Below are 20,938 nucleotides of genomic sequence, written 5' to 3' on the forward strand. Positions count from 1 at the left end.
ATATGTGTAATATGACTTTTTTCTTTGTCTTTGGTAGGTGGCAATAATTCAAAAGTTTTGGAATATTTTACTCAATAAATTAGATTAAATCCTTGTTTAATTAATCTACTTTGTTGACTCCACTAAAACCCATTCAAGAAAATTATCCATTATTATTTGAATTGGAATAGGTCATATTACATATTTTACACATGTTACACATGAAAACTATTCCTAATTAGTTGTTAAAGATATAAAATTAGAAAATGTTTAATCTCATAAGTGCAAGGAAAATAAGTTATAGCACAAAGGATTTGTAGAATCATTTCAACTTTAGATCAATGTGATTTTTAGTACAACTCAAAAATGCAGTGTAAAATAGACCATTTTACATTTTTATTTATCCATAATAAATTTACACAAATACGTAGAAAGTGATGGGAAAAGAAAAATCTTTATGCTTCTCTTTTCAAAACTTTGAAATCAAATTATATTCTTGTCAGAGAAGCTTAGCTTGAATCTAGCTAGACTATGCACTTGGAGGACATAATGTATTATTTACTGTCATTCACTTTATCTTGCAATGAAAAGTTCTTGATGTTATGCACATTCTTGATTTTTTTTTACTAAAAACTTAAAATCAAAACCTATAAGCAACATGTCTAAAATATTTTATTCATAATAAACATAAACTAAAATTATCTCTAATAGAGCATTATTTTAAATTTTCTTCATTGATATACTCTATGTTTCAGAAGAATGGATTAGATAATTTATTTGTATGTGCAATTTGAACATTTGAAATTAGTCTGACATGAGTGAAAACAATTTAAAATGAATTACTTCATAAATTAAAAGTGTGTGTTTGCTTCAATATAAGCATATAATTGCTGGCATACGGCAATACTATATGAAGCATATGTCTTCATTTTTAGTAGAACATATGGAAAAATTTTAAAGTAAGTACATCATCAAAATATGACAGGCTTGATAAAGGATAATTTTCCAGTAAGTAAACAATATCCCATGGGAGTAAAATATGAAAAACAGATAATACTGCAATATAACTAGAAATCCTAGTAGTTTAAATTGATAATTTCAGGGCTTAAATAGCATTATATCACTGAGGTCATTCCTGTCTATTAATTAGAATAAAATTTTAGATTGTGTATGTATGTGACTGTGTGTCACTGTGTACGTGCATGTGTTTAAGTGTGTAGGTAATCTGGAGGGGCAATGTTGATGATTCTATTCACACTCAGCAATGATATACACTTATCTAGTACTAAATGAAGAATGTGTGAAATCTTTGTGACTTCGAAAAAAAAGCAACTATCTACATGAACATACATTTAAATGTTAACATTTAATTAAGTAGCCAATAATCTCAACAGATATTTTCCTGTGTTATATGTTTGTTAAAATAGACAGCACGATATGGCCATATTCAAAAAGTACAAAGGCTTCTAAGTTTTCTTAAAATGCATTTCAGATTCTTTCCATACATCATTAAATTATTTTCAGTGCTGAACACTAATATCAACTTCAATCTTTATCTCCAATTCCAAGCTATTTAATTTATCATGCCTTTTCCCTTGTTCTACATGTAATTACAATTTTAAAATATTGAAATAATAAGATTACAGATCTTCATTTTAAAAAGGATGAAACAGTGTCATTGAAGTGTTTGTTAAATATGGACTATCACTTTAGTTTTTCATAATATTTTGCCACTTTTGATAACTTATTTTTTCTACTTTTTAACTTAAAAATATATTGTTTAATTTCTTATTATATGTTTACAGTGCACAATGAGAACATTGGTACATGTGCATAATACATGGTGATTCATTTTGCATGTGTTTCCTTCCCTCTGCCTTCTTCTTTATGTTTTTAGTAATTGCTTTAGTGTATTATTACATGTGTGCAGTACATAATTCCCCAAATTTTTATTTTTCTTAGTTCATGTTTACAATAGATAATTATTGTATTCATCATGAAGATTTGGTACATGTACATAACATATTCTAATTCTCCTCTTTTTCTATCTTTTGGTCCCCTTTTCCATTTCCAAAATATCTCTTTCTTTGTCACCTATTATCTATCTTTACTATACTTTATAATTAAGATTTCAGTTTCTTATATAAGAGAAATCATGCAATATTTCAGTTTGTATGCTTGACTAAGTTAAGCTAACATGACTGGGTGTGTTGGCATATGCCTGTAATCCCAGCACTTGGGAGGCTGAGGCAGGAGGATTGCTATGAGTTCGAGACCAGCCTGGGCTACATAGTGAGTTCCAGGTGAGTTTCAACTACATAGTGAGACCCTGTCTCAATAAACAAACAAAAATATTTTTTTTCAGTTAACATTATGGTCTCAAAGTGCATCCATATTCCTACAAATGACTCCAATTTATCCTCTACTACAGCACAGTAGTATTCCATTATGTATAAATACTACATTTTCTTTATCCATTTATCAGCTAATGGAAAGTGGGGTACTTTGAAGATGTAGCTATTATGAATTGTGCTGCCGTAATCCTGGGTGGATACAAATCATTGTAATATGTCTCTAACTGTCTTGGGAGGACATCTAGTAATGGAACACCTGGGTCAAATGAAATTTTATTTTTAATTTTTTCTGGAATCTCCATAATAATTTTTATAATGGCTGCAATAGTTTACAATTCCATTCCTTGCAACAAAGATGTATAAAAATTATGTATTGTTCCTGCATCCTCACCAGCATTTGACATTCATTGTTTTGTTTTTTGTCTGTTTGATTGTTTTTGTTTGCTTTCCAGTAGCAAGGATCAAACTCTGGACTTTGAGCTTGCAAGGCAGGTGTGGCAACACTGGCCCCTATTTGTTAATTTATTGATAATAACCATTCAATACAGAGTAAGGTAGAATCTTGGTGTGCTTTTTAAATTTATATTTCTTTAATGACACATCAATCATGTTTTTCATGTATTTATTTGTTATTTGTACTTCATTTAGGAAATGAGTATTCATTTTACTTGTCATTTTTATTGTCTTTTATTTTGTGGGTCTGATTTTTTCAAGTTATTTTTTTAGTTCTCTGTCAGAGGAGAAGCTGGCAAAAACTTTTTGTCATTTTGGAGGTTGTCTCTTTGCCCTTATTTTTTTAATACGCTGTGAAAAAAGTTTTAAATTGGTGTAATTATATTTGTTAATTCATTATCCTATTTCTCGTGGAATTAAGACTCTATGCAGAAAGTCCTAGCCAATCCTTATGTCTCAAGAGTTTTACCTATTTTATCTTCCAGCAGATTGTTTCTGTTTTAGCATTTAGATATTTTATCCATTTTGCTTTCATTTCAGTATATAGTGAGACATATAGGTTTAGATTTGATCTTCTTCTACATGTGCATAGGCAGTTTTCCCAGCACCCAATTCTTAATTCTAAAGAATTGGAATAAATTACAAGGTGAAGAAAGCATCGGAAAAAATAAATGAAATAACAGATTAGGCATATAAAATATGAGCAGAAATAAGTAAACTGCACTTATGCAAACCATCAAGAGTTACTTCTATGAAAAAGTATTCTGAATCTTACTTGTCACTAATGCTATGTGCATTGGTATTAGGTAATCAAATATGTGTGGCATAAAGGATGAAGGATGTAAATGAGGATTAAAAGAAAAAAAATTCCTAAAGCATAGTATTTCTGCAAATCTTTAAGTAAATGAAAATAGATAATTAATAAATGAAATAATCCTAAAAGAAAAATAAATAGGAAAAACAACTCAACTTGAAAGTGTTCCAAAACTAAAAAATAACGTAATGAGATATAAAGTGTACTTCTGGGTTGTAGTCACAGTATTTAATAAATATATTGATACAGTTAATCATATTTCTTATAAAGACACACACAATACTTGAAAATAAAGGAAATTACACATGCTCCTTTACTTACAAAGGTCTTATGCCCCAAGAAATACATCATCAGTTGAAAATATTGCATTCAAAAATGCGAGGACAACACTTTACTAGTCATCATGGCATACCCAGCCAGTACACTGAAGAATATTTCTCACTTGCAGTGTGCCCTTTCAGTATAGCATGTCGAAAGAGTGCCATACCAAATATGATTTAAGAAAAAATTAAAAGTACTTAAAAATATTTTCAATGAATGTTTGCAACATTTGTGTCAATGTTAAAAAATTATATGTCAGACTACCATGAATTGATGATTGTATTCATGTTATTTAGTCATTAAGATATTGGTTTGGAGAAAGAAATAATTTTGTTGAACACAATTGTTCTGTTGGATCATTTTTGTTGAGCACAACTTCATATGTTTAAAAAATTTTACCATATATTAAATTTGTGCTTTTATATGAGTGCTTGCTATATAACATTGTAATGTTGGAAGCATACAATTTAAAATATTGTAGATATTGAAAACAATTGACACAATTTCAAGCACTTGAAGTTTTCACATTATGAAATTTTTGTTTTTTTTACTTTTAAATGTAAAAAATTGGTTCTGAGATGTGTTTTGAAGGTGTCTGTTTTCAGGGTTATCTAAATTGAAAATGTAAAAATGAAAAATACATATGATTTCTATTCCTATGTTATAAAATAGACATTATGGAGTGCCCTCATTAAAGAGAAAATTGCAAAAAGATGTACTCTCAATTTAATAAGGAGTTTATAATTTATGTATGCTGCCCTAAGTTTTTGGGCTCTTTAGGCCATACTTCATCATCAGATAAAATATTCCTTATGTAGGATAAAAATGCATAATTGAAAACGTGCAATAGGAAGAAAAGACCTAAAGGGGACTGTGAAGTGGAAGGAGTAAGGGAAACGACAGAAGGGAAAGGAAAAAAGTATGAAAAAAGGGAAAAATGGAAACAAAATCTCTGTAAATAGGAGGAGATGGAGGGATTAAAGGGAGGCAGTGGAATGGGGAGAAAAATAACCAAGATACATCATGCAAAGGTACAAGTTCCCAATGATGAATGCAACTGCACTGTATACCTAAAATGTACCAATAAACAATGAAAAAAATTCCCTATGTATAAGACAATAGTAAAATAAAAGTGATTTTTTTCACCTTACCCTAAGAATTCAATGTATAATCTAATATCAATAAATTTTTTTGCTTCTAATGTAACAGGAAATGCCAAATTAATTATATAATTAATTGCATACATTTTGAATGTATATACACATTAATTTGTAAAAAAATATTAATTTGCACATCATTTATTAGAAATATATATTACTTTATAACTGTTTATATTTTCTTATATATAATTCCATTGACTAGATTTTACTTCTATATACAATTTTCTCATAATATCTAGATTATTCTTAGATTTGTGTTTTACTACAGCTCATATTTTAATAACAAATCCTACATATATATGTAAAGGTATTTTTCTGTATAACTAAAAGTAAAGGAGAGCTAAACAATTCCTGCTTTCAAAATATGTATATTTAAAAGTTATTAATGTGTTTTGAAATTTTCCAATTTCTAACTCACAGATATGAAGAAGCCACACCATTAGATGACTAAGAATGCTGATATTAGCAAATATTTTCCATTATAGTAGGTAAATCATTCAACATATCTGAAACTGACATTTGCTTAATTTTCAGTTCAACTGAACAGATTTCTTTATGTTTTCTATTAAATTTATTTTACATACAAGTTTATGCATTTGCATAAGGGAATTCCTCATGAAAATCAATGAATTTTCCAAAAGAGTTTTAGTTTATTTAACTCTTAGTTTGTTAACATCTATTAAAGTTTTTGAATGCGATGGTATGTTCTGAAAATTTTGTTTTATATCTTTTTAAAAATATGTTCAAAAAATGTTCAACAACATAGGTGAATTGTTTTAATTATTTTCTTGTGTCATGCCTCGGGCTCCTTTGTATTTTGCAAATATAATTTCATCTTAATTTTGGTTTTCTTTTTAAATGCAAAGCTTTGATTCAATAACAATTTCTCTTATTGTAGAATAAGGGAGAAAGATAATTATCAAAATCGCATATTGTTTACAATAACAAAGTTAAAAACTGTTTCTCTATGAATATAAAGCAATACATTTTGATATAGACAAATCTTGGGAATTTCAGCGTCTAAATATAAATTCTGGTATCTGCTTTATTTTTTCAGAAATATTTTGGTTACTTTCATTTGTTTATTTCCAGATTATGTTATATGTTTCTCTGAATATCTAACGCAGTGGCATTTTGAAATCAAATGTATGATTTCATTAAAAATTGATCTGTAATTAAAATTATTTTTCTACACATGAATACAATAGACATTTCATTTAGCTAAATTGTGTTTTTAACCTAAGAGAATAGTTAGAAAGTACTCAGTATAGTTGAGCTGGTCATTGCTTATTAACTAATTTTATATGCAATTTTTGATGCTATAATTAATAATTTATTGCCTTGTGTATTAGCACATCTCTTGCTTATAACACTGCTTTTTACCTAATAATTTTATTGTTTTCTCATTGTATCTGGGTATTTCTGGATTTTAGATCATATTTCATTTAGATATGAAATATACAATAAAGACATTAATTTGGTCTTGCAATTTCCATATCAATTATTTTTTATTAATTGCATCAGTGATACATTTTGAAATTTATGATAGTGCTTTTCCTGTTGCTATCACTGAAAGGATTATTTATCAACATCAGGGATTTATTCGTTGTTTAGAAAACAATTCTAACACATAAGAAGCAGCAGATTGCCTAAGGTCAGAAGGCCTGGTTGGTGACTTGACTGTTACTATTTATATGATGTTAAAAAATTGTTGAAACTCTTTATCCTTAAATTACTTTATCTTTAATAAAGGGTTAGTAATAACAGGTAATCCATAGATTTGATATATTAAAAAGATGTACATCAGTGATTGAATTAGAAAAATATCTCACTGTTAGCTGTTGTCGTCTGTGAGACCCCTAGAGGATCGAGGTTCTGGTGCTTGGACTGACTGGGAGGGTAAGGCACAGAATCACCAAGCCAACTCTGGGGAGGTTTCTGGAACGCTTCCTCCTTATTCAGGAAATGCACAGGCTTATGCAGGGAACCATGGGGCAGGCGCATGGGAGGAGCGTTTAATGTTTAGTGATATCTTATTGGCCAGACTTGGCGGAGTGATTTTTCTTGTGTGAGGCGAAGGAGTCATGGACTAGGGGCGGAGCTGTAGCCTGTTGGACCCAGCATCTACTCACTTAGGTGAGTTAGCTCAGCCTTAGCAAGGTCTCCGAGTTAGCTCAGGGGACAAGAGTGCGGTACGCCTGGCCCAGCCAGGTTTGAACTTCTCCCACAGTTAGCAATACTGAATGCATTTGTATATGTCTATATTTAAACATGCGCATCCATACATAAATGTATTTCTATGTCAATCCTTTGTATGCATAAAGTTTTTAAATATAACCATATAAATATAAAAACATACATGTATGTTTTTAAGAAACAAGCAGATGATCAAGTGAACTGAATGTTCTCTAGTATGTCTAGAGATGGTCCTATAATTGTTGACCTTTGAATATGATAAATTCCATTAGCAAACAGTAATGAACTATTATTTGAGTATTGTTTGACTATGTTAGTATTTTATTCTCCTTGGGTTAGTCTAAAATTTGGATTCTTATTTACAAGTAAGATTAGTTGCATTTTATATTTAATAGGGCTTTATGGAAGTGCATCATAAGTAGAGATGAACACTAGCTATAATTTCGATAACTGTCAAGTACACATTTAGCATGGATATGAAGTACCCCTCCTGTCAAGATATGGGCATTTACTAGAATTATAGAAGCCCGTACATAGCTCCTCACCACCAGTGTCCCACTCCTTAGATCAATATATCCTGCTTTTGAAAATGTAGATATTTCACCTATTAAATTGTACACAATTGCAATCACAACATGTTAAAATTTACAATATATGTTAGTGATGTTTTTATTAATACTAAACAATTACAGTATGAAATACTTTAAGATCTTGAGGATATTCTTACAGTCTGATACACAATCAATTTTCCATCTATAAACTGAAAAGTCAGTTTATATCCCTTAAATGAAAATAATTTTCTAGTCTCCCCTGCGCTCACTTTATTCTACCTTTCAGCAGAGAATGACAAAGCACAGTTAAGAAATTCTATTTCTATTTTGTTTCCATCAATTCCTTTTAAACAGTTTCTCTGCCATGGAAGCATTATGAGATTAAATACTGTGGTATTTAGTCCAGCAATATTTGTATTCTTTCTCACTGGAGATTGTAATGTCATCTTATTAAATTGCTTTTCTACCTCCTTTAAAACTACTGGAGATAATAATGCTGAAACTTTATTTTACTTCAACATTAAAAATTTCACCCTTAGTATTTTGCTTTCAAATTTAACAGATTACATAATAAAATAAAAGTAAAAATTTAGTCATAACAAAGTCAGCCACTTGCTTTTTTGTGTTGTTCACTCATTGCTTAGGATTTGGGCCTGATCTTCCTTTCTCCCTTCCTTCTTCCTTCCTTCCTCTCTGCCTCCCGGCCTTTCTTTTTCTTTTCTGTCCATATTTGAGAACCATTCTCTTTTACTTGAAATGTAGACGTGGTTATATTTTAAGAGTGGAAGAAGTAAAATTTGATGACTTCAATAACTAGCAACTAGTTAATATCTGGGTAGTTGCTAGGTAAATATGTGTATTATAGAACTGTACCCTAAACAGCTACATATTACAATTTATCAGCTTCTGAACTGCATTCTCTAGCACAAATGAAGTCATAAATTCTTATAATCAAAAATTAAAACAATTATTTGTACTTTCCAGAGCTTTGGAGGATTAATATGAAAAATTATTTTCCAAAGTAAAGATTGTTTGTATTGCTTTATTATATGAATATTTATATTTTTACAGAGCTGTGGTCATATTAAATAGTAATTCTTCTATGGCTTGGATGTGGTCTATCCTCACCTAAACTTAGATTTAGTCGTAATGTAACAGTGTTGAAATGTGGTGAGGCACAGCAACTGCATCTTTATGAAGGGATTACTGCAAATGCCACAAAAGTGAGTTTGAGCTCATGAGAGCCAGTTGTCATGAAGTTGGTCAACTCCCTTTCCCCCTTCTGCTCTTCAATATGTATACTCTGGCTCTTGTATTGTAAGGCCTTCACTAGAAACCAAGCCAGACCAATACTCCTGCAATTTCAGAAACGGAAGTGAAATAAACGTTTTATTTTCTTTATAAATATCCCAATCTCGGTTACTCTATTAGGGCAACAGATAATTCAAGATTTATAAACATAAAGTGAGCTTGTAACTTTGTTATGTAAAACATGCTGTTTAATTATTCATGATTTTTCTTAAACTTCCCTAAGATCTCTTAAAATGAATGAGTAGAAACAAGAAAGTACATGGGAGAAATTGCAGATATAATTGTTTTTTTCAAATAAAATATATCTATAGATAGATACATAGATAGCCAGATAGATACATATCATCAGGATACATTTTCAACTTATTATAGTATAATTACATAATTTATCTCTAATTATATTCTAATTAAAATATAGTACAATATGATGGAATAAACATAAGTTGACATTAAAAGAGAAAAAAGTTTTCTGAAGTAACTAACTGTAACCAAATAAAAATAATGTTTGGCCCATATTTTCATAGAATTCTTTTGGAGAAGAAATAAAATCAAATTATTTGAGATTTTAAAGTACCCCTCAACTGTAAAATAATACAGTCTTACTGATAGAGTGTTGATGAATTCATTAATATACTATAAACTGTATGTATAATTCTTATTATAAAAACAAAATAGGGCTTCAAATTCTTAAAACTATACTTTTATTAAAATAGACTATATTTTTTGGTTCAAATCTCAGAATTAAAGAAGAGAATGGTGACATATGGTCCTAATCCCAGAAATTTGGAGGCTTAGGCAGGAGGATCAATGCAAATTCAAGGCCAGCCTGCACTACATAGTGAGACCCTATTTTAAAAAACAAACAAAAATAACCCAAAACAAGCACCCTTCCAAAAAAATATGAGAAATTTAAAAAATCATTAAAAAGTAAAATTTTGTGACTTACTTCCCTAAATTATATTCTACTTAAATTGATTTCCACCTCTATCAGATAAAGTCAAAACATTTTTTTTTCGTACCACGGATCGAACTCAGGACCTTGTGCTTATGAGAAAAATGTAGTGATACTGTGCTAAATCCCCAGCTGCTTACAGCTGCAGTAGCAGTAGGAAATCTGGGAGAATTTTTATACATTAGGAAAAAGTAGAAAGTGTAAAATTTCTATTTGTAAATTTGTGACATCTACATACTAAAAAGATTTTTTTCTTATCATATAGTTAAAATTGTTCTGTTATACACATTAGCCAACTATTATTTTATATTTTGAGAAAGTGTGATAACGAATTTTGGGAACATTTTTAAGAAAGTAATTCTTGGACTGGGGATTTAGCTCAGCGGTTCAGTGGCCTGCCTTGCAAGTGCAAGGACCCGAGTTCAATCACCGGTACCAAAAATAAGTCAAATAATAATAATAATAATAATAATAATAATAATAATAATAATAATTTTTTATTATTTATTATTTTTATTTTTGGTACCGGAGATTGAACTCAGGACCTTGTACCTGAGAGACAGGTGAGGTGCCACTGAGCTAAATCCCTGTCCCAAGAAAGAAATTCTTGAGGAAAAAAGACAACCAACTATGCATTTAACACTTGTATGTTTACATAAGCTGTATAATATATCAAGGCATTTTTGTTCTGTGAAATAACTTCTTTTACCCTCCAGCTGTGTTGTTCTACATCAAAGTATGGAGATAATTTTCAAATAATGGGTTATGCTGAATTATTATATCAAATGTAATTACTACATGAAACAATGAAAATGTCATATGATACTAGAAAATTTGAGGAAAATCACGTTTATTTTTAGAGATTCCTCACAATAAAATTTGTGTTTGTTTATGAATCCATTGCAATATATCATTCAGCATGCCATTCTGATGAAGACATGGTTATAATTTTGTAAATGATTTTTATTTTTTAATTTATAGATATACTAATAAATTAACACATCTGACTGGTTTCCCTTGGACTTTTTAGCTCTTTTACTTCATATAAACTTTTTAAAAAAGTGATTGTGAAGTAAATTTGAGTTGATTTTATTGTACTTCACCTTAATAGGTTAGTAAGAGAAATAACTTATAAAGTTATTATTAAAATGCAATCCTAATTTTGTGCAATAAAACTTTCATGATGTAAGAGGAGAAAGGAAACCAAATATATTCAAACTCAAAGGTTGACTTAGGGACAGTTTCTCAAAGATTTTTATTTTACCTAGTTAATTAGGTTCAGATCAGCACCAGTAGGTAAGGGAAGGTATATTTGTTTGTTCTTTTTCATAAAATCTAGTTGGTTAATTTCCTTATATTCATTTTACATATTTTTCTCCCATGGTTAGATCATAAACTCCATGTCTGTTTTTCTGAACCTAACACTTAGGAAAATCTGAAGATATAATTGAAGACAGCAAATTAATGGATAAATTTATTGTTTGGAAGCCTTATCATTTTAAACAAACTTGCGAATAAATTGAAGAAAAAATTTAAACTTTTGTATTATGCCCACTGATTCATTTAATATCAGTGCCAATGAGTTTTTACTACTATCAGACTTCAAACTTGTCCCCATTGAATCAAACCTCAATTTGAGAAAATACAGGCCCTCAATTCATTTCTTTAATTTTTGTTATGCCCTTACCATTTTGCAGCCTTGAGCAAGCTACTCAAAATCTGAGTTAGTTTCCTAATTTATAAAATTATTAATATAAATTATATTGATTAGAAACAACATACTCTGTTTACATGAAAAGAAATTACTGAAAGAAATTGGCTCTTGATTTAATAGCTACTGGCAAATTGAAAACCTATGGTGTCGGCCAGCAAACTAGAGATCCAGAAAAGACCATAAACTAAAACCCAAAAGAAGACTAACGCAAAACTAGAGATAACCAATGTTTTAAATGAAATTGGCTAAAATATCATTCATTTAATTTCATTCAGCATATTCTCCAAGAAGCACCCAGGATAATATTTGACCAAATATCTGAGTATTCCATGGATCAGGGAGGATAACACTTAAAATTAACTATCATACATTCTACAAAAGGCCTTGTGGAACATCCAAAAATCATTCATGATAATGTAAAGATACAACAAACTTTAAAGTCTCAAATGATATCACCTAGCGTGCATTTTTTATATTAATAATAATTACCGGTGCTTTTGCTTCTATTTCTATGATAGTGTTCGTGAAGAATAAACATAGATTGTAAAGTAAGTGATGAATGTATTTTAAGGGAGTGGTAGGTAGTATGGTAGTATCTACAAAAATAGTCATTGGCTCTTAAATTGTTAATCAAATTGCTTCTCTTAATTCCCATGATTCTAACCTAAAACTGGTATATTATTAATAATGAAATACTGCCTATGGCTTGAACTAAGTTTTTACAACTTTTGATTAGGAAAGTCTTGTGCATCCCTCAAGAACCTCACTTTTTATTCCTCCCAAGGTATTTATTAATACTTTGGCTGGCAGCTGCCATTAATAATACCATTGTTTCTAATTTTATCATTAATTAACTTTTTTCTAATATTCAAAATTATATTTAATCTATGAACCTAAAAATGTTTAATGTACAGTTAGATGCAAAAAATGTGGTTAGCAAGGACTGGAGGGAGAAGATACAGTCTGGAAAGATGCTCAAGACAAAATTTCAGTAAGGAGAAATAAGCTCAAGAGATTTGTCTTACAACAAAAAGACTTAATAATAGTATATTTTTGTATGAATGTGAAGTGTTCTTACCATAAAACAATATATATAAATTAGCTGTTCTGCCATTTTATAGTGCATGTACTACATATCTCAAAACAATAATTGCATCTAATAAACATCTTTCTTGTAAATTAAAAAATGAGATGATTTTATTATTAAAAAGAAAGCTATGAGTTTGAGTTTTTTATATTAATTTAGAAGTAGAATTTAGATTAATTTATATAGTAATCATGAGTGATATTAAAGTACCATTTTAGTTATAGACCCCAAACCACTAACATTTTGCTTTGGCATACTTATTTTTCAACCCTGAGAAATTTCTAAAAGAGTGAAGTCACAATTTAAATAATGTCATATTTTATTAAGAGATAGACATTGTTCGTGCTAACACAAACTTTCCTCAAATGTGGGGTTAAACCACAAAGGCTCTTTCTTATCTATATTGGAAGCAGTATACAATAAACCCAGGACAAATACCTATTTTCTCTATGTGCACGGCACAGAATTTTCCATCTGAACAAGAGAAACTGCGTATCAATAACAAAATAGAGATATTTCATTAATATTTTTAAAATCCTTATTATTATTAGAAAAATTCTTTTTGAATTTGAAAATAATTTCATAGCACTTTGCAATAGTCATGGTTATATTTACTGGACAATAAACCTTTCCAGACTTATTTTAGAATGTGTTCTGGAGAGGGGGATTATGAGCCAAAATGGAGGAATGCAAATCTTAAATCTATAAGGCTATTTTCACTTGCAAATAGTGAAGAAATATGAAAGGATACCATTCTGGGCCCAAAATACCAATTTTATTGCCAAAATATTGTATATGTACTTGAACCTACTTTTAACTAAGGTCAAAATAAATTTCCTTCTTAACTGCGTCTAGAAAAGTGGGATGGGGAGATTTCATTGTGCAAAGCCTCCCTTTGTCTTTGTCTTCTGCACACAAGAATTGTACTCAGCTGTCCACCCTTCCCACAGATATGTCCAGAAAAAAATTTTGTTCTGCAATATTTAATATAAGAATCCTGACCAACAAACAAGGAAGTATGGGGTATATCTGTACCTTAACGTGTTGAGAGAGGATAAATGATGAGTTTTTTTACTAATTGAAAAAATTTAAGATTAAAGACAAGAAGAAAAGTTGCACATTTTGTTGCTCCTAGAATGGTCAGAAATACATATTTTTATGATGAACATACTGCAAAAATAAGAAATATTAACCATTTTTGTTAATTTTTCACTAAATGTATAATTATGCATCAAAAGAATTCATTGATCCCTAGCAAAATTTACTAAGAATAAAACTATGTGAGAATAAGTGACCATATCAAAAGTGTTTCTTAGATCGAGAAGATTCAAATATTTTGAATTAGAAACTATAATCTTAAAAAGTATATATGTTTTGTATCTGTACAGAACATGTTTATTACAACATATTATTCTTTTTCTTTTATTTTATGAAAAACAAAATAAAATTTCATGACAAAATAAAAAAGAATAATAATAGTAGTTAACATACTGTGCATTGTTATTTTCAATGTAGTTACTCAGATTACAAAACATAAACCAAAGATTCTTTCAAAAAGAAAACAATAAATAACACAAAACTTTCTTTTTGATTATTTAAAACTAGAAGTATAAACAGATGAAAACTGCATGCTTATTAAAATATTTCGACAAAATGAAATAAATAATTTGGGGAAGTGTATAAACTCCCTACTAATCTCTCTTCTATTTTACTCATTATTTGTGTATTTATAAATATTTTGTGTCTCTCATATAAGAGACACCATGCACTATTTTATTTTGCGTCTGATTTATTTCATGTCATATTCTGTTTCATATAAAATTAAATAATATAATTCAATCACATTGTATTACACATATGACACACACTGTAACAAGTTAAACTCAAGTTATTTCAAAAATACTTGCAAGATGAAGGTTAAAAAAGTCTTTTTTGTGAGAAGCCATTTAATAAACAGTTATGTTTGGCCATCTTACATATGTTGTATTATATTCAATAGGTTACAACCTGTTAGAATACAAAATATTTTTTTTCTTTTTGATATACTTGAGAAGCTATTGAACTTTTTTTATATATTGACTAAATTGTATGGCATTTTTCACTTTTCTGTGCATAAATGCATCCAGAAAGCATTGAGCAAATATTAAATTTTCTAGGTATTTTTGTTATTAGGCAGCCAAATCCTCTTTCATTTATCTGTATGTAAATAGATATACCTTTCTATGTTGAAGAAAAAATATAAATTCCAAGAATTTAATTCACAAAAGATGGAAGATTCTTCAAAATTACGTATGAGCAGGAAGGGAGGACTCTGCTCCTAGACAACACCTGAACTGGTTTTGAACATAGGATTCAGATAAAAAATTTTAACTGAACTAATTTTGATTAATTTAACTGAATTCAAATTAAGGCACAGATACAGGAATACAACATTAAAGGATAATTCCAATGTTATGAAATCTTAGTTATAAGATTTTAAAAAAACTTCTTACAAATGAAAAATGGTTGTGAGAAAAGAAAAAGTTGGAGATTCCCTAGTCTTCACTTTTCCCAACTCTCTTTAAGATTAAAATGATAATAATAAGCAAAGAACGAGAGCCCCAAGTCTCTCTTATGGTTTTTGCTGTCTGTGACATGATCAAAACTGTCATCACTACTAAGACAGTGCAGTTTGAAGTAGGACAGGTCTTGCATCAGATTCAGGAGAGAAATGAAAAAGAAAAGCCGGAAGACCTCTCAGTACACCTCGCAGGCAACATGGCTGTTTCTGATTCTTCTATACAGAAGATGATTTCTCTGGAAATCCGAAGAGTCTGTATAACTACACGCTGAATTCTTCAGGCCGTTTAGCTCCCTGATTTAGGCTGACCTCAGAAAAAAACACAAGGGGAAAAAAAAAAAAAGTTTTATCTAGCCCTTGCATTCACAGGGGAAACTGAACAGGAAACATACTATACCATGTTATTCCCACTCTGGCTTGCCTCTCTTTTCTAAGTTTTAGTGTTTACTCTTCAATGATTCTGGAAGCATGTTTTAGTATTTTTACCCACACATGTTAGTTCTAATCAATGGCAAATACAGGCTACGATTGCTTGCTAGCAGACCATAAAATCCCAGTATTTGTTTTTGAAACAATTGGTTCGAAAAGATGGGAAGAAATTTGTAAAATAATTAAAGCATATGCACAAGTATGGGAAGTATGATTCTAAAATTTTAGCCAATGTACAGGAGTGGTGAACAGATTTGGCAGGACTATGTTTCAGCATTTTTCTTCACCTTAGAAAATTATGAGTGAAACATTGATAGCATATCAACATTAATTCATTCAGAAATTATTAAGTTCCTTTACGAATTCCCTCAATGATGGGCACATAATGATAGTAATATTTTAAGCCCCAATAATCTACATACACAGTATAAATAGAAGCCTAATGTAAAATATCTTAAAACCATGATGGGCATGACGTATGGATTTTGAGGTGGATAAATAATTCAACAAGCATAAACAAATGCTAAAAAGAAAAAAATAATGAAATATAGAAATCAGTCTGAATTTGAAAAGGGTCAGATTCTTTTAGGCCAACAGGGATTTTCAAAAAAATAAAAGGATATGGCCTAAAAAATTACTAGAATTCATGTATGAAGTATATAATAAACATCCAGATAAAAACAGGTATCTTTAATATACAAAAAATAGATTAAATCAATAAGTTTTATAGGATGAATATTTAAAACATTTTAATCTGATAAAGTTGCCATTTACTGTATATATGAAGATGACAGTGGAAAATATTAAATATTCAAGAACACCTGTATGTTCTCTAGCAGAAATTGATTAGAAGCTGCATGACAGCCAGATGTCATGGTTTAAAATGCCTAAGCATTGAACAATTAAGCCATTAAAACGTAACTTGAAATAGCAATTATAATTATGTTTGCACCACAGAGGGGACTTTTTTATTAAATATTTTTGACTCTCCTCTTTATGTCGGCACACTGGAGGGTTATCTTCCTTGATCTCGAGTTAGGCTTGATTATGAGCAATATTTTGATCAAAGAAATATGAACAGAATTGACGAGCTGTCGTGCAGTTTTTCATCCTTTCTTTCTCCTCCATATTAAACTTTGCATACATTTTGAGAGAGCAGCATGTTAAGACAATTGAGTTCTGGTCCACATAGATCATTTCTGAGTGACCACAATAGGACCAATCTGTCATAGTCATGCAAAATAATAGAGAAGTACCACATTTAATTAGTAACTAGGATGTACATTTGCCCAGTTCTTCAGAACAGCCAAACATATACTAACTGTTCAACAAAATAGAGTGTTCAAAATCTATTATTAACATAGCAAAGATATTTAAAATGTCATCATACCTTTGTTGCAGTCTCCTGATTCAGTATGATTCAGTATATAAAATTTTATTTGTGAAACAGATATATTCAAATTCATCTTTAAAATAATGGCTCAAATTAAAAATAAACTTTGAGAGTAGGTGTGTAGAGTGCTTGTCAAGCACATCCAAGGCCTTGGATTGAATCTCTAGTACCATGAAATAATTTTTTAAAAGTCTATTTTTTTAAGTTCCGAAATTCCAAAAAAGAAACAATGAACATAGTGCATGCATTTACACAACATATAGCTGAAAATAAAAATTACAACTATAGGTGCCACATTAAGAGCAGTGATTAGAATAATTGCTATTAGAGTAATTCCTGCAGTTTAAAAAATTCTCTAATTGGATCCAGGTTCTTCCCCTTTAAAATTATGATCTTGATACTTGTGTTGCAGAATTGGCATAGTTTTTGCTGGACTACTTTCCCTTTTAATATTAGTACCAGCATTACACAGAGCCCATTAGCTCTGTTAAGTTTATATATATATATATATATAGTCAATGAAACTTTTGCACATGACAGCTTAGTTGCCCACGTTATGACTGGACAAAACTGCACTTACAGCTCTAGAGCCGTAAAGCCTCTAGGCTTTGTCAAGCAAATCTATGCTTGAGAACATTTACTCAAAGCTCTAACAAACTGTCCAAAGCTATGCCTTACTCTTCATTTCCTGTTACACAGAACCACAGGAAAAAAAATAAAAACCTAAGTGCCTAGAGCTACCTCTGTTTTTCCTGGCTTTCTCACAGCCCTGGAAATGCAAATAGCCTAACATACTCCTGTGAACTGTATACAGATTTCCACATTCCCTTATGGTCACCTAATTTCAAGATTTTGGGTCATTTTGCTGTTTGTTCCCATCTCATTGCCATCTTTATTATTTAATGCAGCTGAAATGTTAAATAATTTCCCCCTGAAATTACAGCACTGCTCTGAGAACATGACTTTGGGGGAGCTACCACATCATTGTTCCCTCCCCATTGAATGAAAGGGGTTATATCTGTGGGCACTGAAGAGGTGGAGAGATGGTAATGGGAACAGTAAAAGTCAAACTATCACAAAACACATTCTTCTTTTCAATGTGTCTTGATTGTTCTAAACATCTCTCAGAGAGTTTCAATTCTTTGAGTAATTTCCATGGTACTAAAACCGTAGAATTTTTTTTCTTGCCAATATTTACCTTGCTTTTATGGAAAACAAGATTTTCAGTGGTCTTTTTCTCCTTTTCTGTTGACATCACTGTTTACTTTCTGTTTTCTATCCAAATGTATTTTAATTTTTAAAACTTACTCTGATTAGTTATAATTATTTCCTCCTAAAAGCCTTTGTTGTATAATTATTTACTTTGGAAAATTTATATGTGTCAATCAACACAAACATGCTGAAGTATAAAAGTGTTCATCTCTTTGTGTTCCTCTTATTATGTTAAAATCCATAGACTCCTATGATTTAAGTGGCAATAATATTAAAATGTTTTAAGTTAGACACCTTTCATCTTTATTGAATTTGAAGGTCTTAGAAATGGTGAACCAAGTCTGTATTTTTCTATGAAACATTATTGGATTATTGGGATCTCACAAAATTCTTGATTACTATCTAACACTTGTATAGAACATTTGTGAATATAAAGACTTTAATGAATATATGTATCTACTTAAAAAATGTACATGTTCAATTATTTATCAGTTGTTTAGTTTAAAAGTAGCATATAATTGTCTTGTGTTTGGATTTGTCTTGTGTTATGATATTTTAGCTGATAGTCTCTAATCTTTATAATCTTTTCTTGGAATCTGTAGGGATTTCATTCTTATTCTTTTTATAAAAGTTAATGTAACCGAATAGTTCCTCTGGTGTGAATAAACTGTAATAGTACATAATATCCTAATGAGATATCTGACTTTGTGAAATGGGAAGAAAATGGCTAAAGGTGTAGGAAAAGTGGGAAGGATAGGGGAAAGGAAATAAGGAAAAAATATGAGAAAATGAAAAAATGGAAATAAAGTGTTTGTAAATGGAGAGGGGAGGAGGAGGTGAAGGGAGGGCAGGGACAAGGGGAAAAAATGAAAACCAAGACCACCTGTCATGTAAAGGTACAAGATCCCAATATTGAATGTAACTGTACTGTATGCCTAAAATGTACCAATAAACTCAAAAAAAAGAAAAAAGAGTTAATGTAAAAAAATCACTACACATTCCAAATTGCCCAGACATACAGTCCAAAAGGGGCTAAAATGAAGCTATGTCATATTTTTATTCTATAAATATGTGCTTTTCCATAAGACAGTTTCTCTCAAAACATCTGAATTGGAATATACTTATCATCTCATTTCTCCTTTCTATGTTCCAATATTCCCGGAGAAACTTAAGAGAAGATTCTTAGTAGATCAATAATGTCTCAGATACATAATTTCTGGCACTTTTTTTGTAAACTAAGAGCACACTCTTTATCAAGGACTACATTCTTTATAAGGGAAATAATTAGCTATGAGTATGTAATGTTGTGTTTAGGTCACATTGCTACAGTAAAATAATAGAGGGCAATGAAGATTTTGCTGCTTAGTGTTAAGTGACTTTATTACCCAGCCAATTTCAGCAAGGCTTTATAGTAGTTCTGCTACTTTATTTCAGGTAGTCAGGTTTTGGGCACTCATTCAAATATTCACAATCAGCTTTTTATTTAATGTTCTATTGCATGTTAATGCAGAGGACATTGCAATTTCTAATAAATTTACAGAACTGTAGTATTTTGGGATTGCAATTACTATTTCTTTGATTTCTGTCCACATTTTCTTAATTGAAAGATTTCTTATCATAAATAAATCTATTATTTTCCTAAGTGGAGATTTTCCCTCTTTTGTTAAAAATAGGAGCTGATTTGGAATAGCATTCAAATGAATCATTAATATGATGGAATTATTATGCTAAAAACACCAATGGATCTATCTTTCACCTCTCAGTCGCCATGGGTGCTCATCAGGAATGACTTATCTGACACTTAAAACAAATAATTTCCTGAAGCTGATTGCATACTAAACAAATCATGAAACAAATGGATTTCGAGGTAGAAAAAATAATGTTGAGCCAAGACAGTTTTGGTTAAAAAGTAACACACACACACACACACACACACACACACACACACACACGTACACACACACACACACACACACACTCAAATAAATCAGAACCTTAAAAAAAGACCTAGTTTACAAAGTAGCATTTTGACATGCTAGACAAATTACACCATTACTCATAATTAGCATAAGAATTTAGACAAGTAAAATAACTCAAACAAAAAAATTTAACAACATACATTTTGTTAGCATCCATAATTAAGAAGAGAATTCATGATGGAATCCTAAATCTATGGAAAGGCAACTAGGAATAACAGCAAGGCATTCTTCTTATTTTCTGATATTCTAAGCAGGGCTCCAGCAGTTTCATTTGTCATTTACTTAATTCATCCACAGGGCTAGGAAATCATACTTCACAATTTTAGAAATTTAAAAGTAAGTAGAGTATTAGGAGATAGTTATTCCAGCTATTTATTTAATTTTTATGTGTTTTTTTTTTCAATTGAGAAGAGGATTTCTGTTTTTGTGAAATATAAAACATTGGGAAAACTAAGACTAGAATTTGGTTATAT

The 20,938-nt window shown here is 30.2% G+C and overlaps 1 long non-coding RNA gene across 2 annotated transcripts in view; it reads right to left on the bottom strand.

The window, feature by feature from the left end:
- LOC104852906 overlaps positions 1-20,938 on the bottom strand; it is a 134,237-nt gene that overhangs the window by 33,907 nt on the left and 79,392 nt on the right. Inside the window, exon 7 of one of the 2 annotated variants that reach the window (XR_777615.2) lies at positions 15,658-15,756. The exons of the other annotated variant lie outside the window; for it this stretch is intronic. This is a non-coding gene — a long non-coding RNA (uncharacterized LOC104852906). Of the gene's footprint in view, positions 1-15,657; positions 15,757-20,938 lie in introns of those variants that run through there. 2 annotated transcript variants of the gene reach the window in all.

Source organism: Fukomys damarensis, unplaced genomic scaffold, assembly GCF_012274545.1.
Source record: "Fukomys damarensis isolate Sample0158 unplaced genomic scaffold, DMR_v1.0_HiC HiC_scaffold_18, whole genome shotgun sequence".
Classification (NCBI taxonomy): Eukaryota; Metazoa; Chordata; class Mammalia; order Rodentia; family Bathyergidae; genus Fukomys; species Fukomys damarensis.